Source organism: Zonotrichia leucophrys, chromosome 5 (assembly GCF_028769735.1).
Source record: "Zonotrichia leucophrys gambelii isolate GWCS_2022_RI chromosome 5, RI_Zleu_2.0, whole genome shotgun sequence".
NCBI classification, from domain to species: Eukaryota; Metazoa; Chordata; class Aves; order Passeriformes; family Passerellidae; genus Zonotrichia; species Zonotrichia leucophrys.
In genome coordinates, this window is record NC_088175.1 from 33,319,855 (window position 1) to 33,339,229 (window position 19,375).

The 19,375-nt window shown below is 37.4% G+C and overlaps 1 protein-coding gene across 9 annotated transcripts in view; it reads right to left on the bottom strand.

Annotated features, from left to right (window-relative positions):
• The window catches only part of PHF21A (PHD finger protein 21A), a 124,985-nt gene that overhangs the window by 91,377 nt on the left and 14,233 nt on the right, over positions 1–19,375 (bottom strand). For all 9 annotated transcript variants that reach the window (XM_064714107.1, XM_064714105.1, XM_064714110.1 and 6 more), the window contains one exon: positions 2,732–2,772. The gene's annotated coding sequence lies outside the window, so the exon portion shown is untranslated. The remainder of the gene's footprint in view (positions 1–2,731; positions 2,773–19,375) is intronic.

Genomic DNA, 19,375 nt, shown 5'->3' on the forward strand with positions numbered 1-19,375 from the left:
CCAATTCAGAGGCCATCCTAATGAGACTACAATGTTTTCAAAAGGATCCTGACAGCTTTGATTAGAATATGCAGGCTGTAAAAAGACAGCAATTCCCTAAGTTAAAGAATTTTATTTTAATGCTGTCTCACTACAGTAAACTGAAGTAGTGGACAAATTCATGAACTCCTGGGAAAAAAAAGGTTGAAGGCGAGTGTTTTGTTTTGTTTATTTATAATTTATCTTTTCAAACAAAAATATGTTACAAAAAGAGTAGTGTATAAAGAGGAGTTAAAAAGCATTGCATTTAAACTCTTTGTCAGAGTTGTCTGCTGTTAGCCTGAAGTTACTTATTTAAATAACAAAAGCCTGATCAAACTTTCTAGCCAACACATGAAATGACCTTCTGCAAGGGCCTCTTCCACATGTGACACCGATGAGTGAAAACAGCTGCCTTTGCAGCACTAGTCTCTATAAAATTGTAATCTGTATCAAGGGATACATGGAAATTACATATAGTTCCCTGTCCTATTACCACAAACAGTAATGAGAAAACAGAATCATGGATTATTACTTCCACTCACTGACAAGAACAATTATAGCATGCTTTCAGTCCCCACCACAGCAGTTTCAAAAGAATCCATGCTTCAGAAAACCACGTGGGAGACTGGTTAATGAAAACTGGAACCCACTGCAGAGGGTAAAAGTCTTTTTGACCCTTGGAAATTCAGTTTCAGGGTAAAAACAGGCAGATATGGCCAGTTTCTTTCTCGGTGTCTCTTCAAAAAATCAGAAGGCACACATGATGAATAGTTTGCATTGCTCGGTAGCTACATGCCAACTTCAAACTTGAGTGCACAACAGCAAAACAGTTATCTCAACTGAATGTAAAAGAGATCCAAAAAAATGTAAAAAATATCCATCACTTAAATATATGTAACTGTAAGGTCCAAAATACATTCATGGCAAACATGACACAGTATTTCTGTAAAAGAGCATATAAAGATTGAGCAACTTCTATTAATGCGCAACTTAATTTGACAGATAGAAATTGCAGTATTGATGGTTCATAAAAATTAATCCAAGCTAATTGCATCTATGCTTGAACAGTTAGCAAGACTTTTCAAAATTTATTTTTAAGAGATTCAAGGAAAAAGTGACACTGCCTTGCAGAAAAAGAAGTAGCTGCTCAGCCTAACTATGTTTATAGGGGTATAAACATGAAAAAATATATTTCATTTAAAAGTTTGGTCAAGTTGCCAAATTCTGAATATAAAATATATACAATTGTTCCTTTCTAGAACACACACTTGTAGCTTCCCTTTCCAAGCAGGAATAAGCATTCTGACATCCCTGTCTAGAATTCCCCCAAAGTACCTTTTACACAACCAATACAGCTAAAAAAACAAAAAAAGAACCAAAAATAAAAATAAAACCCCAAACATTCCTTACATCCAACAAAACCTAAACTGCTTTTTTCCAGTTTACATGGAATAATGTCTAAAAATATCTATCAGGGCATCTGGTTAAACATTGCCTATACTTCCTTTGAGAGGAGGCAAAAAACTACTTCAGTGGCTATACATTTTGTAGTGCAAAAACTTTCAGTATTTTTGTACTTTTCTTCTTTTAGACTGAACTTAAAGGGAAGATTGAAAAATTTAGGTTCAGTAGCAGTATAAACTATCTATAATACCACATTCAAAGAGGTGTAAAACCATCTCTGAAATAATTACAGAACATGATGCATTTTCCAATTTACTCTTAGGGTAGTGGAATTATTTCAAATAAAAAGCTTGTAGATGACTGAAATTGCATTAATGTCTTGGCCTGAAAAAATTCTTAATCTCATTATTTTTAAAGGAAAACAAGCAAATGCCTTGCTCAATAACAGAACTGGTGATTTCCAAAAGGAAGGCACAGGATTCAGGAGTTCATGCATCTCCTGTACATCCAGACATACTTTTCCAAGTCTCAACCAGAAAGAACACTGAGCAAGAGGTAAATAAGGCATTTTTGGAAGGATTTCAACTATTAGAGGCAGAAATCCTCCATTCAATTTCTTGCTTGCATTCATTTATTACCAATAATCGCTTATTTCTCAAGTGGTTGCTTCAAGACTTATAATTTCATACTCAGGTAAGGGCCCCAATGCACTGCATATAGACTATTTAAATATTCAAATACTGAATGAAACCTTAAACTCTACAATAATCACATAAGTGATTCACAGTTCTGTTATCTCAATAAAATACAATCTACATGGGAACCTTTAAAATACCACAATACTATTTCAACCATGACTATTTTGAAAGCTACACTAGAAACACAGCTGACAAGGCATATATATTTATATAAACAAAGGTAGGACACACAAAGCCATGAATGCCTTCTGTGTGTATGGAGGGACTCTGACTCAGAATTTTAGAGAGAAGTCTTTCTGGGCCAAAAATCCCTTCAAATAAATTTGGTTTTCACATTACACAGAAAAAAAAATTATTTTTGAGTAGATGAATTTAAATGTCCATTATACTTACAGACCCTTAGGCCCAAATCTCAGCCTTACAGAGATTTTATTTATAAGACTGGGGCTTCCATCAGCAACATTTACTTTCTAAGACTTAATTCCTGAATATAAGAATAGATAGAATTTCGGTTTCAGTAACCATCAAACTTTTAGAGGAATGGATGCCAGCTCTTCATGTCATCTATTCTTAGGTAAGCCATTTTAGCCTTGGGAAGAAGCACTCACCAGTTTTGAGTAAGTTATCCCTTTCAGCTCTCTACCCCCTCCTGCAAGAGAAAAACAACAACACAAAAAAAGATAATTACAAATATTTTTAACTACAGTTTGAAACAAACAAACAAAAAAATTCAAATATTTGAAAAGTTGGAGAGGGAAGGGTTGGGACTTAAGAAAGGGGATTTTGGTTGTTTTTTCTTCAGGGGAGTTTTTTTTTTAATGCTGAAGCTAACTATAAAACACCACTTTGAAAGAAAATCTGTTCTAAGTGGCAGGGAAAACTAAGAAGACCTACAATTTCAATCTGGATTAAAATACAAATTATTACTATTACTAGGTGGAGAAGCAACTAGAGGTACAAATTTTTCTAGTTCTGTGCAAGGTCACTGTCCCCCTCCCATGGTGGAGAGACCTGCTCTCCATTACATTTATTAAGACCTATATCATAAGCCTTCTCAGTTGCCACAGCTAAATACAACGAGGTTACCCACCCATGACATTTGCCCACCATCTCTGCTGGGGGTAACACCAACCCCAAAGATGGTAGAGCAGGTGGTAGGTCAGCTCAGCCACCAGAGCTCAAATCCCAGAGTAGTGCTAGGGACTGAACCAAACAGCAGAGTAAGCCAATGTGGTGGGCACAAAAGGGGGAGGCCAAGAAGATGCACTGCCTGTTACACTGCCTGGGTCATGGGTAGAACATTCTGTAGCACAGCAAGGTAATACCTCTGAAATCACCACATGAATCACAAAAAACTCATGAGTCAGAGCTCTAAAAAGATAGTTACAATATAAATGATAACTCATTTGCTCAATGAGTTTGAGCAAAAAACTTTGCCTGATGCTAAAAAAAGACTCCAAAATACTCCCAATTTTCTAGTAAAATACTATAATATTAGCATATTTGAAGCTTTAACTTCACAGCTAACAAGATCTTTGCAGATGTTTGTATCCACACATAAGTCATCACAGAGCTGAAGTTTAAGCCCCAGCCTTATAAAAAGATACAGCAGTAGAAAGTCACGATCATCTCTCTCTCATTGAAGAGCAGCACAAGAGGAGGGTTTCCATTTACTGCCCAGCAGAACTGGGTGCTGATGACCACTGAGAACAGAAAACAGAAAGCCCACTGCTGGCAGTATTGTCAGTCTCCTAGTCTCAAATTCCATCGTGCATTTTGAACCACAGAGTATTACAGGTGATGTTTAATTTTAGAGCAATTTCAGGTAAGTTTCCGTAACATCCAGCTGCTACCATGACAGGCTATGAGCTGGGAAGTATGGACAGTTTTGAGGTTGTATTCAAAGTACATTTGCTCTGGATGTTACAGAGTTTTAAACACTGTCATTTTTGAGGGTGCTGAAGAGACAGGTATTATTCTCAAACTGTAGTTTCTTTTCAGTATGAAAATCCTACTTGTCACCACCTCCCACTATCAATCAGTCACTTAATTGGTCCAGAGGCCTACAGAGGAAGCCCTTTCATCATGCAAGTACTAAGTGCCCTCTTCAACAAGCAACTACAACTATCTGTCCATGCTTATTAATAAAAAATAATAATTAAAAAAATCTCACTGCTGTAGATTACTGCTTTTGGAAAGCTAAACAAACAGTCAGTATTACACATCTGCAAACGCAGTCTTACAAAAAATAAGCAGGATTTTTACTTTAAAAAAGAAAACTATCAATTTACTTGTAACACAAGTACACACAACCTGACAAGAAAGCTGTCACTTAAAAATAACAGCAACTGTTCCTTCCTTCCTATTTTCCCCCTACGTAGAGACTCACCTCCATAGCAGGACCCTAGCTCCATCAAGATGGAACTGTGCAGAAAAAAACTGCACAGTTACAAACCTTCAGATTGCATTTAATCTTGCTACAACCCCAGACTCAGAAGCCAGAAGCTCCCAAGGACAAAGTTTAGAACACAAGGAGTTTAATCGTGACTACCCAAGTGAACCACTGTGTTGCCTTGGAGAAGTCACTTAGAGAGGACCTATATAGGGAATGGAAATACATTTGCATCCTCTTCTGTAGATAATTCACTGCAGGCTTTTTCTTTAGTGTTTAGAACAAGTTAACCTTTGAATGTCAAACCTCTGGCAACACAAAATTCTGCCCTCATGCAGGTATACTATTTTTACTAACATCCCTGCCTCATTTAGTAGAGAGGACAAGCACAAAGAATGAAGTATCAATTGAATTTCTTGTGATTCTGATATTTTGATTTGCATGGCTTTTTAAACTCAACATCGAAGCCCTAAGACAAATAAAAAATTGGTTTCTTCATAAGTAGCGCACTAATAAGAGCCACAGAAAAACTTGTGCCTGATACAGGCAAGTTTTCTTAAATAGAAAATTGAGAAAGAGAAATTAAGAACAAATATCCAAGATTGGTAATCCCAAGCATCTTAAACAGATCTAAGTTTTCAACTGTTCTTAGCGTTTTTATAGTAGAGAACAGCATACGACCAACAATATCTATAAATTTGGTTCTTGACAACTCCCTGTACTTGTGGATACTGGGAACCAACACAGAACAGTATTAATGAAAAAGGGATAAAATCTGCTCTGTAGATGAAATGAGATTATTTCTTCTTCACAGCAAAAGTACATCTAGAAAGTTACACTGCCTCTCTCATGCTCACTACAAAACACATTAGAAAGTTAAGATTAGACAGCTGACAATCACTCCTATCAATAGAGAAGTCTGAAGAGTTTAGCATTATACAGGTATTTGTAACAAAAACTTCAGCAGAAACTTTTCACAAAATCTCAGCAGCCTAATTTACTGAGGTAGCCTTTTGAAGGCTCTAGAAACATGCTGTAAATTGTCCAAGGTAGGAGCCTGCAAGGTTAACTCTCAAATTATTACAGTATATTCTGTAATATTTTGGGGGATTTTAAACTCCAGGTCTGGGAGTCAAATTAAGAGCACTACCTTCTTCCCAAAATATATCTATGATCTATGATTAGAAAAGTTACTCATTTCATGGGTTCTTAGTTATTCTTAGTTATGAAAACTAAGGTCTCAAAACTCCTATGTTTAAGGCTTGGTAGCACCTGAGGACATCAGAAAAACAAATGGTGGTGAAAACATTTAAGCATGCTGCACCTGAAGCTTAAGACTGTTTAAACGCTAATTATCTGTATATTAAGATGTCTGATTATAACAATTATATACTTATTACTACCTTCAAGATATACAATCAAGTTTATGCTACTGTAACCAGAGACTCACTTTGAAAAACTGGAAAAAATTACATGTCATGTTCAGCAATTTTTTCTTTATATTTTTTCTAACTCTAGAAAGTAGCAAATGTTTACTGTCAGACCATGGAACTCTATCCATACATATCATGTTACAATATTTAATTATGTATCTTTTACTTTTTGCCAAAAGGATCTTGGTCTTGTTCAGTACACAGAAAAAAAAAAAGGACTAAATGCTGTGCACAGGCAATTGTGAACCTGATATTTTTTCACATTTCAGAGAATTGCTCTACAATATGAGGGTAAGGCACTATTAATTTTGTGTGTGTGTGCACAAAACACACACCACACAGGAGGGATTCAGGGTTTTTTCTCTGGACTTTTGTTTTTAGATGTGAACTCCTCAAAGCACTAGCTCTCCCTCCCATATTTGAAAGACAGCCTGTATCTAGAGAGCACTCTATCACTATCTTCTAAGAAAACAAGTCATGGCAGATATTTTACTGTGATTTTCAAGTTGGCAACTCATATTCCTTCACAGGACAGGATTTCTGCAGTCTTAAGAACACCAAACCCAGGCCAGACAGGGTATATAATCAACTTCATATTACATTATTATAAGGCTCATGTTTCAATGACCATCATTAGCAGTGCTGGAGCTGTTGCTTCCATGACAAAAAGAAGCCTCCTTTGTGCCAGTGCACAGAATCTGATCTTCCTGTTGTGCTGCAGCTGGGAGAATTCCCAGTCAGCCCCAGTAACACATGCCAGGCAGGTGTAAAGGGACCAACAGGATTGCTCAAGATAACTGAGACTGCACTGAAGTGTACAAGTCATGCCTTCCAGTTTGTCCATCTGTACAACTGCTCTCTTCTCCTCCTTCCTTATCCCCACACAATATTGGTAGATAACTCCACCTGAACTGGTCAAGGAGCCTGGATTTTCTGCTTATGCATGTAGACAACTTAAAGGATTCAAACTACAAACTTCAGTTCTACCTAAAAGTTCTTCAGCTGCTATGATTTGCCATGAAGCAAATGCAGTTTGGAGTTTAAGATACCTGAAGCCAACTTCACTTGGGGATAGATTGCTTCACCGTCCCTGAAACACTTTATAAAACCATCAAGCTAAGTTTAAATAGAAGTGTGCGACACCATCATTTGTCTTTGCAGAAGCAGTACTATATTTAACACATAGAAAATTAGCTAGAAGACTCAATACAGTTTAAAAGGCCATCTCTAGTGCAAAGATAAAACCACTTCACAAGCTGATTCTTAAAATATTCACCAAAACTTGCCGTGGCACCAAACACATGTAAACAGTTGACAATTACCCTCTTAGCTCTTGTCCTGTGACTACAGCTCCATTGGGCATTAGTAATTCTTCCTGAACACAGACTTTCCTGGCATCTTGGGGGTGGGATGGAGTATGAAATCACACTCTCTGGCAAAATTATAAACTACATTTGGCCTAGTAGAAAATTAGCACAAACATGCTTTAAAATCTCAGAATCATCTCTGTCACTTGAGCAGATTCAAGAGATATTGCTCTACACACTTTTTACCTGTGCATAAACAAACCTGTCATCTTTGCACAGTCTGAGCCTATCTCTTGAATCAGAGAAGACTCTCTAACCTATGACCATGAGTGAGCCTGGCAGATGTTCTTTCTGACTTGGTATCAAGGACTCCCCATTTAACCTAACATTCATAAAATTACCATCAGTAAAATTCTCCTTTTTTTTACCCAGACACCAGTGTACAAGGACGTTTTAGCATTCAGAAGTTTCGTATTGCAGAATCACTATGCCTCACTTTGCTCAGTGAGTTACTTTTCACCAGGTTCTAGGTACACACAAAATAATCCTATGTGCAGTGTGGCTAAATTCTTGCTCGTGTACAAAAAAGTTGTATGACCTGGATTTTTATTTCAGTGAATTATTTTTTAGAAGGACTGTTTAGCTAAACATACACCAAGAGTACTAATAAGGTCTGTAAGTTTATCTTTTCCTAGCACTGCAACAGCAAAGTTTCATATTTGAAGTGGGGAGCTGAGGAATCTTCCACAAAATTAAAATATTTATATGATGTAAAGGTATAAATTAGCAGAAGGCAGAGTTTGGCATTTGTTTCTAAAAATGTTTTGCTGCATTATTTGATATTCCAAAAAGTTGCTGGAAACATGGGTAATTTGAGATTTTTTTAAAACATTGTTTAACAATTTAACTTCAAAAATATGTCAGTTAATCTGTAAAGTCTTAAAACTGTAATTTTTCTTTTATAATTATTTTCTAGTATTTACAAAGTATATATACCACTGGGAAGGAAAATAAGATGGAAGGTCAACAGAAAATGGAAGGAGCTGCTCCCTCCTAGCTGTAATAGTCCAATGTTTGGGTCTCAAAACTTATAAGAAATGCAAAGGGAAGTTATTTGAATGTCTGTGATTTACAGTTTTGTTTTTTAATAGTATGTCTAGTAAAATCAGTTTATTAACCTATATTGTTCTTAACCTGCGTTGCAAATTTCTTATTCCAGTTCCTGAGAAGTTCCTGCCCTCCTTCCATACTTCAGAGACAGGGGACTACTTGGGAAAAAGGGGAGGAGAGGCAGTTGAGAGGAGAAGACTCCGTCTAGAAAGAATACACATGATAAATCCTAATAAGAGGTTTAACAACCACAGATGCAAGGAACTAGAAAAAATTAAGAAAACTCTACCTCAGTACCTATTAAACTATTCTTCCCCCTGAAATTTCATTAAGAAGGGAGGGATCTCTGATTTCTAGTTTTAACCTTTTAAACATAAGGAGAAATTCCTTATTGAGTGCCAAACCCTTTTTCCCCCTCCTAGCAAGCCACTTTATCTTGGAAAGAACTGGCCTGTGGGAATGATACATTAGTGAGGCAGAAATGCCTTAAGAATTTTGGTACCTCGGACTATCACTGGAAGCGCAACCGCACTTGTGATGGAGAGAACCTCAGGTATGTGCACGTCCTGCTTGCACAGACTATGCTTTGAATTTTATGTGTCTGCCAGAAACATTCAGAGGACACCAAAAAAATGTCAGAAGAGCAGCCCAACGCCTCAACGACACAGGCGCGACACTCAAGGACAGCCCTGGCCCTCCATTTCCACGGGGAAAGAGGTGCCGTTAGCGCAGCCGGCCAGCAGGGGGAAACGCCAAATAAGTGAAGGGAAAAAAAAGTTAAAAGAGGAAACACTAAACATGAGGAATAAAATTCGGCAAACCACACACATCTCCTCAAATGAGATGGAAGGAAAAGATTCTGCTCTCGGAGAAGGAAAGCAGGATAAAAGAAGCATTCTTTCAGAATTTAGAGAGGAAATAGTGAAAGTGCAAGTCCAAAACACAAGCAAGTAAAGGCAAGCTTTCAGTTTCGTGTTAGCACAGAGTGACTGCAAATCAATTAAATTCTTCTTACATCTAGCGTTTTGATGAAAAGCAAAATATTGTGACTAAACAAGTGAGAGGACTAAGCTGAAAGATTATATCTTTTTAAAGGATTATTTAACATGAATGCATAAACTAATTTATTTAAAGTGAGCACATATATCCTAGAAGATCATTCTGCATTACAGAAGACTTGATATTACATTTATACAGAATTCCAAGAGTCTGGACTTTTTTTTCCCAAAGAAATTTCAGAACAGCGGGGCTCCAATTAGAGACCCTGAATTTCCTTCTACCTTATAAATATTACCTATGCAGCATTACCATGCTTACGAAGTATAGTGAAAACTACACAAAGGGAGTGTTGGTTAAGTGAATAAATCTGTGTTAAATGCACTTTGATAAAGGGCAACTTGCATGTAAAAGACAGGAAACAGACACAATTCCAAAATGTGTTTTAAAATTAAGAAATAAAAAGCAAAATGCTATAATTTGTTAAACAAAAATTTAATGGGCATTTGCAATGAAGGAAAAAAGACATACCCTGCAATCACAAGGGTTTTCTGTTTAAAATATCACTGGCTGAGAATCACAAGGAGCAGCAGTGAGATTTTCAGTGACAGATTTAGAGAGATTAGCTACAAAAACTTCTACTGATGTTACTGCTCCACAAATATCAGACAGAAGCAAGTACACATGTAATAACATACAAACATTTAAAAATGCAGGTGTATTGTGATTAGTGATTGTATGGCAGGGTACCTTAAAACAACAGGTAATCTTTTATAGTTCTGTATTTAAAAAGTTCTTTCAAAATAAGATGTTGTATTGTCAGTAAAACCCTTGTCTCAATGTGTCCATGAAAGCTAAATGCAGTTTGCCAAGCATGCACAAGGAAAGTTTAGATTACTAGTATATCAAGAGACCTCAGTGAAGCCTAGTTCTGCTCAAAGTTTATAGTTCTACCTTCAGTTTCTTTCTTATTATTTAGCCTGCAGGCTAAATAACACTCCCAGAGTCAGCTAATCTAGCTGGCCAAGGCACCCTCCTTCATGTCCTCTCCCAGCTGAGAGGTCCTACCTCCAGCAGTCCTCACTTTCTGGGGGGAGTGGTGGGCAAGGGGATGAGCCACACTCCACAAAAAGTTGAAGTGATTCACAGATTGATGTGGAGAACATCATACCATGCACAAGCTTCAGCAGTAGAAGCACTGTGCTGGCAGCACAAGGGAGGCTTTCCTCCCTTTTTTCAGCAGTTATCAAGTTCCACTGGGCTATACTGGGTACAGGACTGTGCACTTTGCTGACTCTTTTTAAATAAAACGATCATCAAGAAGTGACCTTTCACCTTCCCCACATGGTCAGAAATTTGGCTTGTGAGCTACATTTTCAGTGACAGAGTCACATTTGAACATCCTTTTCATTTTGAAACTGGAAGACCCACAGAACAACTAGGGGTAAAAATGAATCTGAGTTTGGCAGTCCTGAATTCTTTCTGTTCTGCTTGTTACTCAGGCAGAATAGAAATCACTATTATTTTCTGTGTAACCTCATTATGGCACAGGCATTCTTTAAATACTAAGACTAAGCCAACCTGTGCTGACTTTGCTATGGCCAACTTTCATGTCAGTATACTGCAACAGGTACTGGTCCCCACTTAGTCTGTCAAAGTTCATATAATAAACTGGACTCCTCAATTTAATTATTTCATCACATGCATTAAAAAGAAACCATTTAATGTATATAAGGTACAGTAGATAAACTTGAAAATTAGCTGATAATACACATTCTTGTATTCTGTACTTTATGATACTGAAAAATACTTGAAAGAATATTTGTAAGAATATAGGAGTTCATTTCATGTGATGTGGATCTTCCATTCTAACAGGAAGCAACATAGCTCAAAATGAGAAACTTCACATAAATTCCAGCCTTTACAACACTACAGATCACTTGCTCTAATATGCTAGGCTTCTAAATTATTGCCAAAAGACAATATGAAAATGATTTGTTGGTGAACAGATGTTCATAGGAAAAAAGTATCAAAAGAACAATAATTTGTTTCTTAATCGGTCTTCAGATTTTACAAACAAGACGAAAAATGTAATGCTCACCTCCTAAAATTGGGGTTTTTTCCTAGAATGAATACAATTCAATTTGACAAAGTTCTTTGTAAAACAGTCTCAGGCTTCTGTTGATTCTGTCGGGTGCTCTGGACTCTGAAAAGGTGGCTGGGACCCTCTGCTGCTACCAGACAGGTATCACATTTTCCTCTCTTTTTGACTACAACATCTAAGTACAGCCTGATTGCACTTAATAAAATGAGAGTGGTTTTAACATTTGCATTTGATTTTCTTTTTAGCCAAACTTATTTCAATTTCACCAGCTATTATTTCTTTAAACCATGTTTTCCTTTTGGCATTCCTGATCTCCTGAGCACAGAGATCAGCAAAGAAAGAAAAAAAAAAAAAAAAAAAGGAAAAAAATCCAGCTTGAGACACTCCAACAATAAGTACTGTATTCCCTGTGTGGAGATTAATTAGATACAGATCAATAAGCTTTCTATGAGTTTCTAGTTTTGTGTACTGATAAATTATGATAGAGTATGTAAAGGTATCAATGTGTTTCACACATAGCCTAAATAAAAAGACAGTAAACAGAATTAGGTAAAACGTGCTTGTTTCAAACTCTGAATACACCAGAATATCAAAAGCTCATTTCTCTCCCCCTGCATCCCAAAATAAAAGCGTGAGTGAGAAGGGATTTCATTACATTCTGGGAGCAGCGAGAAGCGCAGTCAGAGGCAGCGCCGCGCGCAGCACGCAGGCTGTGCACGCTCCCGAGCACGTCACGCTGACAGAACGCTGCGAGCGCTCTGCCTTCCCAGGGCCTCCAACGCGCTGTGGCTGGGCCTCAGTCAGGTAGCTCTGTGTGCACGGCTGCTGCACATGAGCAGGAGTCACCCCTTCTCCCCATTTCCCTCAGACTTAACTACCACGTTGTTCCAGCATCAGCTTTTTCTCTCTGCTTCCTTCAGCTGTAATGACTGTATTTAAAAAGACGACCGCATCACAATTTACTGTGAAAGATTCGGCCCTAATTTTTTTCTTTTTAACTAGACCAGCTCCCCTGTAGTTTCTGAGCCATTGTCAGCTGTTGTTTTCTGTTCCTTGAATGCAACAGGACTTGGCCTCCCAGGCTGCATCTCTGTTTTCACAGCACACCTCTAAGAGGAAGAAAATCTCCTCTTCCCTGCTTCCTGCTGAGCACTGTGAATATTTGGATTTTTCCTTTCTCCCAACAGATATACAAGTCCAACACTGTTGAATATTTACACATTCCTCTCTTTCAACACCAATTCCTTCTTTCCCTGTTTATTTTCATACAGAATCATTACATGAAGGTCTAACCAAGCTGTGGCCCAAGTACCTCAGAAGTTTTTATAGAGAATTTCATTCTTCTGCCAAGGTAGTCCCATTCTGACAATTACATTGAGCCATTTACTTTACTTAATGCAGCATTTTCCTGCTCTTAGGATTTCTAGTCTACCCCATAGCTCAGCAACACTCATTCAGGACAAAGAATTTTGTTTCTATAAGCCATGAGCTTTCTCATTCAGGCAAGATGGAATAATGGTGAGATAAACTCCATATTTTCTCCTAGCTTTACCCTGGATGACACTCAGGTGAACTACTCAATGCAACACAGCTTCATGGGACTGACACGAAACTACTGGAGAAACACAGTGGTATCAACTAAAGTAGAGATGAATTCCCAAAATTCATCTTCCCCAAGCCAAGCAAAATGGAGTAACCTTCTGGAGGTCAAACATGTATCAGAATACTGCATTAAATAAAGAAATACACACAAAAAAAACTCCTTTAAAAATCATTAAGACTTAAAGGTAAGTATAGAGATGCAAACTTTACCTGAACACTGGAGGCAAAAAATTGACTCAATTTTTTTCTTTAAAAAATGTAATTCTACACTCAAAAACATATCAACAGGAAACCTAAAATACCACCAGTTTGTTTCTTCCAGGGAAAGAATCAATTCAAACTCAATTCAAAGATTTGTCTAGGCAAAAGTAGAGTTTCCAGAGTATATGCAACTTAAAAAAAAAAAAAATTAATTTAAACAGTGATTTAACAGTTCATTGCAGTGGAAACCCTGACAACACTTAAGAAAACATTTATGACAGAGTCCCAATGAACTATTAGACAACAACCTACACAAAAAAAGATGGACAAGTGAGAACAAGTTTATATACACACCTTGGAAATACCTGTTTTCTATCCTCCATTACAGACTTGTTTTCTGATCTTAGCAGCTGTTTCCTTCTCTCTATTCTGCACAATATACCTCAACTAAATTACAACTTTTGTTTCAGTCCCTTGTCGTTCAAAAAACATCTGCCCTAGAAGGAAGGAAAAGAAGGATGGTACCATTCTCCACACTCTTTTCAGTCCCCTCTGCTTAAAAAACCATATATGCTTGTTCCAGACAGAAGGTATTTAGGTTCCCAAAGCCAAACAAGAGCATTTTAAAGTATTCTAAACTCAGAGGTATTTAATGTCTCAGAAGTCACTCCCAGTGAATAGTAGTCCCTCTTGTCATTTTTACCTGGGCTAAATGGCATATTTTCAAATCATCTACTGGAGAAACAGTAAGAATTTCAATTATTTCCACCCTTCCTATTTTCTCCAGTTGCATTACCAAGCACATAACATCTGGCACAAGTTCTGTGGGGGAAGAGGCTTGTACATCATCCTTTCATATACTCTACAGGCCCCAGTCTGGAAGAGGGCAAAAAGGCAAGAAATACATTTTGCTGAAGAGGACAGGAATGGCTGTTTACTAAACAGACCAAAGGACCCTGGGATCAGCAGTAACATGCGTTGGTAATTTCTGAAGATCATGTGACTTGCCTCTGTCAAGTCACCTTCCAAATACAAAATAACAATATCTGATTTATAACAATGCAAGTATTTATTTCTTGGCTTTGTATGTTTTTAGAAGTATCTATTCACTAATACACAAAACCAAGCTGTGTCCAATTAGAGACCGACACTAAAGCAAGCTTCAGCTGCTTAACTTCATGAGCTACAAAACCAAAACACAACATTCAGTCTTCTCATTCATGAACATCAAAAACTGTCAGTCTTACTTTTCAAAAATCTTCAAAGTTCTTATTCAAGCATTCAAGGTAACAGCAATTTTTATGAATTAAACTTTTTGTGGTTATTAAGTTTCTGCTGCAGTCACACAGTACACTAGAGACTGTTCAAATTCTACAACAGCTTAATACTAACCTACTAAAAAAATATTTTTTCCACAACTTGCAAAGCATCACAAGCATGCACCCACACAAGAGTACAAAGTGCCGTGGGCTTCTGAATACAATAATGTAAAATTGTAATTCAAATTACTAAAGGCAATTACAAACAGCAAGAAGTTGAAGGAGGATTGATTCCCCCAACAATACCTTAACCACCTAGATGTCTGAACATTTGTATAATCTATGCACACTGAGCAAAACTGAAGTAAAGGATGCAATTCCTACAGCAGGTAAATCAGCACTGCCATGTGTTGCCAAGCTCTGAACTGTGCATTTCAATATCCTCTGTCAGGTTACAGTCTGGGTGACAGATCTGCACATTCCTACATGACACATTAGCCTCCTTGTCCTCTAGGCCAGGAGTCTTCTGGACAGAAGTGTTTCTTGTAGCCCTTCTTTCTACCCCCCAGATACAGGAATGAACACTCACTACTGTGTGAGCTTCATTATTTAACACCCAATCAATATTTAGAGCAGCAAAAGACAGGTAAATTCATATATATAGAAGCATAATATTCAAAAGAAATATTACTTTCAAGCAGTACTTATTCTCTGAAAAGTATCTGTTCTAACAGATACTTGAACTGTCCTGACAGTTCAACTAGTTAATACAAACTTCCCCCATAATCAAATTAAGATATTCTAGCTAGACAAGGAGTAAACCTATGAAAGTTAACACCTGCCATTTGCCTGGCAGTCAAACTGCCTTAAAACTCATTGATATCAATGCTAGGTGAGTGAGAAGTTTCAAGTTTCAAACCAGAGTATCAAATAAAAAAAAATGAAATTCTACCACAATAACAAAATGAGATGAGCAGGGGATTCTTGGTATCTATTAAAAAATAATAAAAAATAAGCTGGTCATAGTAAAAACATTACAGACTTGGTTAAAAAGGGAAGACAAGGACTTCCACAAATTGGAAGAGAAAAGAACTGAAGAAAAGAGGCTGCAATGAGGCAGGATGTAGGAACAAATAATAGAGGCAGGAATGAATTATATCAGCCTTTGAAGGTGATATAATTCATGATACTGAGATTACAAATCACTGGCCATTTAAACAAAAACCCAAAATACAGAAAACAAAACCACACACACACAAAGGAAAAAAAAAAACCCAACAACAAAACCCACATTTCTAAGGAACACTCTCTGCCAAGCATTCATATAAAAGATTGCAATCTTAATGAAATGAAGCTTTTGGACATCCAACTTCAAAGCAAATGAAAAGAGATGCTGGAAGACCTACATCCCAAATACCAAAATGTTCATACATCATATTGCAACAAAAACAAAAGTAAGCAAAGCCATTTGTATGCCTCACACCACCTTACAGACTAAAAGTCATGAGAGGACCTACACAAAAGTAATAAAGAAAACACTGAACAGTCAAAGAGCAGGGAAGTTACCACAACAAGGATCAGGGTTAACTCTGTGAACATTCTTTTAACTTATCTGGCAAATAGGAAGGTTGCACACATTGTGATGCTTTCCATCATTTCAGATAGTTGTAATTAAAATAAACTTCAGAGAGTTACAGGGATCTGATAATACAAATGACTGGCTTTCATTTATCAGTTTGTTCTTCCAGGTCGAGAAGTGCAAAATAATACACTCAGAGGAAAAAATAATCTAGCTATAAATACACAACGATGAAGTGAAACTAGGCATGACTACTTACAAAAAAGATTTCAAGATTGCTGCAAGCAAACAGTTCAACTCTCAGCAGCAAGAAGTGCGAGAAAAGTCTCAGAAGGTATTAGAAACAGAACAGAGCAAAACCAGGGAACATTCTGCTGTGATGCACACTGCACATAATTCTGGCTACTCCACCTCAAAAAAGGAAGAAATAAAAATGGTACCAAGAGGAATGACAACAAGACAGTATGTTTAAAACAAATGAAACTATTTTTATTCTTGCACCAGTCTATCTCACACACAGAAAATGCAGGTAAACTGCACAGAACTTGGTGCTGTGAAACACTGTGTAAGCCACAGATATTTATAAATTAGTTCAAAAAGGCAGCAAATTCACCTATAAATAGTTTGATGTTGCTATTCACAGTGCAATAGCCCAAATGTAGCTTCTATCTCAGACAGCAGCTAAACAACTGTCAGAAACCTACTGTTAATATTTCAGTGGCTGACAGAATGCACCCATTTCATTCACTGTTCAGTCAGCTGCTGCTGCTAGGCACTGATAAAGGCAAGATGCTGGATTAGATGGACATTTGGTCCAGCAGAGTATGTTAGTTCCTATGTTTAATCACATTGAGCAGTCATACTGGTATATGTATTGGTTTGTTTTGGAGATGGGTTTTCTAGTAAATAAACCAGGCTATAATTCAAGCACATAACATCACAAGCAGAAATCACAGCTTCTGAAGTGGACATCAAACTGGTTTGTGTCATATAATGCAACACTGAAATAAAGCCATAAGCAAGTATTGAAGGCTATAGAGCTTTTTTTGTTTTTATACAATCCACCAGACTGCTGAAAAATCCTCCTCCAAGCCCCTCACCAATCAGGGTGTCAATGGAAGGAGACTCAGGCAGTCTCTCCTAACGGAGAAAGACTCAGAAAGCTGGAAAGCAGCACTAAACATAAGCCATGGATGTTTGCTGCAAAAACTGCCAAGACCCATTTAAGACTGGCAATGATTTGGCATCATCCCAGCTGACCAGAGGGAAGATCTCCCGAACCAATGAATTAAAAAGGAACATGTAGATGAATGTCTGACTTCTCTCCAAGAAAACTGAACTTGTTTCAGGTCCTGCATGACCCTGGAAGAGTGCAGGATGCTCTCTGCTTTAATAAGGAAGTCTAGGTGAAAAAGTACTCCTGTCACAGAAAATGCATAAGCTCAAGCTGAGGTCCAGGACAAACATTGAACAGAATTCTGTTAAAGTATTGCTAATCCTGCTAGAAAGCACTGCCTAAACAATTTGGTGATTGTCTGCCTTCTCATCACTGTCAGCTTCCTTCTCTTCTGACAGATGAGCTTTTGAAGATAGCCAAACTGAAAGCCATGTAGGATAAACAAGCAGGTCTCAATCTGTGGGAAACAGAGAAGTTTCATTTTCTAAAGCCCAAAATTACAACAGGTCTGGAAAACAAAGCAAGTGTCCAGTATATAAAACCTTCCAGTATTGCTGTAGGCAGTACGATGAAGATGAACATACCCAACAAGCTTATCATCTTTACCAGCAGCAAGCAACTATCGAGGATAAAAAGATGCAAAAAACCAGAAGCAGCTTTATGAGCAGTTTCATGAACTCACAGATATTGCCTCAGTGAGATTATTGCTCATCTACACTGTTGAGAAAGCTGACCACAATCCAGTTTATATGAGAAAGATCCAGTTTACATGAGAAATCCCTAAAGTCACATAAAAGGACAAGAAAATAAGAATTTCAGGCAATGCTATTTTTTCCCTTCATTTCACATAGGAGCTATTATAATTTTGTTATTTAAATAACCCTCTCCTTACAGAATCATATAGATTGGTTTAGGGTTCTTTCATTTTGTTTTGCAGGGGGAGGGATCATCTAGACCAGTAATAGCATTGGAATTGGTCTTGCTGTAAGAAAACAGCAACACAATGCCCTTATCCTAGAGATGTTCATGCAAACTACACCAGCAACAAATAACACTACAAACTAACAATTCAAAGAAACTGGCACTCTTGTTTGTAGTTGGGAAGTTTGGATTTACTGTATGTTTTCTCACTCCATGCTGACGTAGGCTCAATGTTTCAGGTTGAATTAGTTGGTATCTCTGAGAGCAACACAGGAAAATATAATCATGTGTGTGTACTGAGTTTACTCATGTTTCAGTACTTCTGTTAATCATCCATGGGGCAACGTTTCTCTCTTCTCCATCCCACCAGCAAATCCATCAGACATGCATAATTTGTCTTCCTGATACATAACTTGGAAAGTTTTCTTCTCAAGTGCTCCATGTTTTATTAAGAGTAACTTCTAGTGTACTCCCAACAGTTCCTCTCAGATCTTATTCACATTTTTTGCTCCCAATAAAAAACAAATGCTTATCCTTTTGCTCTCCTCCCAAGTTCTAGGTGAGTTTCCGCTCTTCCCTCATATCTACTGATACTTCTTCAACTACTACACAGGAAAACTCTGTTGATTCCCATATATTCCAAAATACAGGCATTTGGATTCCTCTTCCTCCCTTCTCACACACTAGGATGCACAGAGATGGAGGAAGAACTGGAAAACTGTACAGATATGTCCAGATTCATGCATACTTGCCTGCAATTCCAAGCCACTGGTCCTAGTGATGATGAAGGCTGATCTTCTCAGTGCAATATAGTTCTCATGAAGTTGCATACTTCACATTTCCCTAACACTTCCACACAAAGCAAAACTGCTTTCTTTTGCAATACAAAGAACAAGAATTGAAAGTCTTCTCTCAGAGGAATGCAGTGCCAGTGAACAATGTCTCTCTGGATCTCAGTTTCTTTAATGCCAAGGCAATATACCCTGCCCTGAGATTTATTTTACAAACATTTCATTAAGCAGTGGTGATGTATGCAGGACTAATTGCACATGAACAGAAGCACGCCAATCACTGAATTGTTAACACAAGATACTCTCTGAAATTTCATTAAACACATCTATAAATCAAGACACAACCAAAACAAGAATTCACAGAAGTCACACTGCAGAGT